Source organism: Gorilla gorilla, chromosome 10 (genome assembly GCF_029281585.2).
Source record: "Gorilla gorilla gorilla isolate KB3781 chromosome 10, NHGRI_mGorGor1-v2.1_pri, whole genome shotgun sequence".
NCBI lineage: Eukaryota > Metazoa > Chordata > Mammalia > Primates > Hominidae > Gorilla > Gorilla gorilla.
This window is the reverse complement of record NC_073234.2, coordinates 118,056,020-118,060,401: the sequence shown is the minus strand read 5'-3', so window position 1 is coordinate 118,060,401 and position 4,382 is coordinate 118,056,020.

The window sequence follows — 4,382 nt, the reverse complement described above, 5'->3', positions numbered from 1 at the left end:
GTGAATCTATATGGGTCTGCAGCAACTTGATCTTTGCCTCCTCAGAAGAAAGAATTTAATAGAGGAGTGAAATGCAGAGGGAGAGACCAAGGTAAGTTTTAGAGCAGGAGTGAATGTTTGTTAAAAAGCTTGAGAGCAGGAATGAAAAGAAGTAACATAAAGAGGGCCAAGAGTGCAACTTGAGAGATCCAAGTGCCTTGTTTGACCTTTGACTTGGGGTTTTATATGTTAGCGTGCTTCCAGGGTCCTGCATCTCTTCTCCCTTGATTCTTGCCTTGGGATGGGTTGCCTACATGCACTGTGGCCTGCCAGCACCTGGGAAAGGCTGCATGCACAGTGGGTTTACTGATGTTGTGCTCATGCTCATTTGAGACATTTTTCCCTTACCAATTGAGCATTCCTAGAAGAAAGTCATATACCAGTTAAACTCTGCCATTTTGTCTCTAAGTATACATGTTTGGGCCCACTTGCCCAACTCCTGAGATCTTATTGGGAAACTGCTGATCATCAGTTTTAGGTGTTTTCTACATGTTGGGAGACTGCCCATCCCTGGCACCAGCTGTGACCAATTATTATTTTAGAGAGACAGTTTAACAACTGCCTGACAATCACCTGATTGTCCCCCGACATTCTTGGTAGAGAGGAGGCCCTTTCCTGCCCTGCTTATGTCTGCCTAACTACATATTCTAACAATTGTACAGATTCTAGAGCTAAAAATAGTCACTGCATTTTTAAATGGTTGAAAAATAGTAAAAAAAATTTTTCAGGAACATGAAAGTTATATGAAATTCAGATTTCAGTATGTATTAAGTTTTATCAGCACACAGTCATGCCAATTCATGTAACTGACTGTATTAGTCAGGGTTCTCTTGACCTATAGATTCATATTGTCCACTGCCCAGAAACTGCCAATTTATCAAGACAGGGGAATTGTAATAGAGAAATATTTTAACATGTAGAGCCAGCTAAACAGAAGATCAGAGTTTTATTATTACTCAAGTCAGCCTCCCTGAAAATTTGGAGGCTAGAGTTTTTCAAAGATAGTTTGGTGGGCAGGGGTACTACTGATTGGTTGGTAATGCAATCATAGGGGTGTAGAAAATGGTTGTCATGTGCCTAGCCCTCTTCTAGGTGGGGGCCACAAGACTAGTTGAGCTGAGAGTTGTGGGTCCAGGTGGGGCTATTCAGTCATCAGAAATGCAAAAGCCTGAAAAGACATCTTAGGTTCTACAATAGTGTTGTTAATTACAGGAGTAATTGGGGAAGTTGTAAATCTTGTGACCTCCAGAATAATGGTTGGTAATCACTTAACTATGCCTACATTTTAGCAGAATTCAGGCCCCTCTCATCCTCCTAACTTGGTGGCTTTTCATTAATTTTACAAAGGCAGTTTAGTTTTGGGAAAGGCTATTATCATTTCAACTATAAACTAAATTTATCCCCAAATTAGCTTAACTCATGGCCAGAAATGATCAAGGGCAGTTTGGAGGTTAAAGGTAAGATGAAGTTGATTAGGTCAGATCTCTTTCACTGTCCTACTTTCCTCATGTTATAATTTTTGCAAAGGTGATTTCAATCATTTACGTATTGTCAATGGCTACTTTGTTTTTTCAATTTTTAATTGATACATAATAATTATATCTATTTATAGGATACATGTGATATTTTGATAAAGTATACAATGTGTAATGATCTAATCAGGGTAATTAGGATATCTATCACATCAAAGAGTTATCATTTCTTTGTATTGGGAAAATTCCAAATATTTTCTATTTTGAAATATACAATAACATATTGTTAACTACAGACAACCTACTGTGCTATCAGACACTAGAACTTATTCTTTCTATTTAACTGTATTTTTGTACCCATTAACCAGCCTCTCTTCTCTCCCCCTTTATCCTTCCCACCTTCCCAACCTTTGATAACCATCATTCTACTCTCTACCTCCAAGGGATCAACTTTTTTTTCTCCCACATGTGAGAAAGAACATGTGATAATTGTCTTTCTGTGCCTGGATTATTTCATCTAACGTAATGGCCTCCAGTTCCACCCAACGTGCTGCAAATGACAGGATTTTCTTCTTTTTTTAATGGTTGAATAATGTTCCATGTCAATGGCTGTTTTCTTAATACAGCAGCAGAATTGGGTTTAATGCCCTACAAAGCATAAAAGATTTACTACCCAGTCCTTTATAGAAAAAATGTCCCAGTCATCAAGGGTGTGGTCACAGGCATGTTGACAGTATAGAGAGCACATGTGGAATGGCAGCATAAGTGCTCCAATTAGGCTGTAGCTGCTGAGCCTGCTGATAATCTTACAAAGACTGGTAAGGAAGTGGGCTCCCATGAGGGACGCAGGGCAGTCCTGAGTCTCCCACTAGACAATAATGGTGGAAGCCTCATAATCAGGAAGATGTGGGACACTGGTGTTATGGACCCAAATCAAGTACAACTTCCTTGTGTGCTTTTGCTCAGAAAGAAGCCTCAAAAAAGGGAAGGGAGGGGAGTCAAATGTATACGCACTCTTTTTTTATTCATTACTGAAAAAAAAAAGTTAGAAAATAGAAAAGAAAAACTATAATCTAATCTCTTGGTAGACATCATGAAAAAAAGTGCATACATGTATCAAAATATCACATGTATCCCATAGATACAATTATTATGTATTAATTAAAAATTGAAAAAATAAAGAAAGCAGCCATTGACAATATCTAAATGATTGAAAGCACCTTTGCAAAAATTTTAACAGTGAGAAAAGTAAGACAGTGTTTCTCAAAGTGTTGCCTGAAGATGATAGGCATTAGTTTCACTCGGGGATGCTTCAGGTTTGCTGAATTAGAACTTCCAGGGCTGGATACAGGAATATTCATTTTTAACAAGTGTCTTGGGAGATTTTGAGATGCATTAAAATTTTTGTGATTTATTTGTAGACTAATAAAACAAATAATTATCAAACAATAATTGCAACATTCTGTTAAATAAAACCTCCAAATCCAAATTCATTTGAACATGTAATACAGGTTGAAAGTTAAATGTACATCTGATTCCATGAAACAGAGAATATGGCAGGCTATAGCATCATTTCAAAAAGTCTAGTCTGTATGTGGACAATCACCACATAGTTTGGTAGGGGCACAAATGAATGTGGGTAGAATGGGAATTATGAGATTTTCTGATCTAACTGAATAATGTAATAAAAAGTATCAAATCAAGTCAGTGTGTAGAAACTAGTATCCAAAAAAGTAAAATAATTTTATTCCTTCCTGTTTGCCTAGCTAGAATTTTTTATGGTTAAAATCAATTTCATATATCTTAGCTGCAAAACATTTAAAAGCCCCTGCTATGGTATAAATGTGTCCTCCGAAATTCATGTGTTGGAAATTTAATCCCTAATGTAATAGTGTTGGGAAGTGGGGCCTAATGGGAGGTGTTTAGGTAATTCATCCATCTTCATGAATGAATTAATGCCAGTATAAAATGGGCTTGCAGGAGTGTGTTCACTGTCTTCTGCTCTATTACCATGTGAGGACAGAGTTCCTCTCTTTTTCCCTTCTGCCTTCTGCCATGTGACACTGTCCCCTCCATCTTGGTCTTTCCAGCTTTCAGAACTCTGAGAAATAAATTTCTACTTTTTATAAATAAACCAGCCTCAGGTATTGCATTATAGTGGCACAAACAAACTCAAACAGTTCCCTCGAATAATTCATTTTTCTTTGCCTACTCAGTCTTCATGCATGGCAGAAATAATTTTCCATTATTCCATAACTAACATCATTCTTTGAAGGCAGCTACTAAGATGAAAAGAAAAAAAAATCAAATGGTTATTTCTGAGTAAATTGTTACTGAAATATCTAGGAAGAAAATTACATGATAATGCTCCTTTAAGTTACTTAGTGCTGATTTCAGGCCTGAATAAAGTCCTGCTGCCTACCGTATATCTTTTGGTCAAAGTGTATGAAGTGCGTATGAAGCTATTATTTAGGGTTTTGAACTCTTTGGAAGAGAAGCAAAGTGTAGAAGCAATACTTTAGTCTTCAGCTTCATTGCAATTTCCATTTTCTACTCAGTGAAGACTTGTTTTGCCCTATTAGGCAGAGAGCAGTTTTCAGTGTATGACACAGAATAGGAAGTGATAGAAATCAGAGAACTGGCAAAGATGGGGGTGGGGGAGGAGAGTCTATAATGATTGACAGAATAAAAGAAATGAAATCTGACCTTCCTAATTTGGTGAGCATGGGTAAGTAGGACTTCTCGGTTGCACAACACTGGTTAGAATTTGACCTTAGCTGGACAGCAGTTCTCAGAAAATCCTAGCACAATGTAAACAGTGGAAGGTACAGAGAAGACACATGTTGTAGGCTGAAATTACAAAGCAACAAT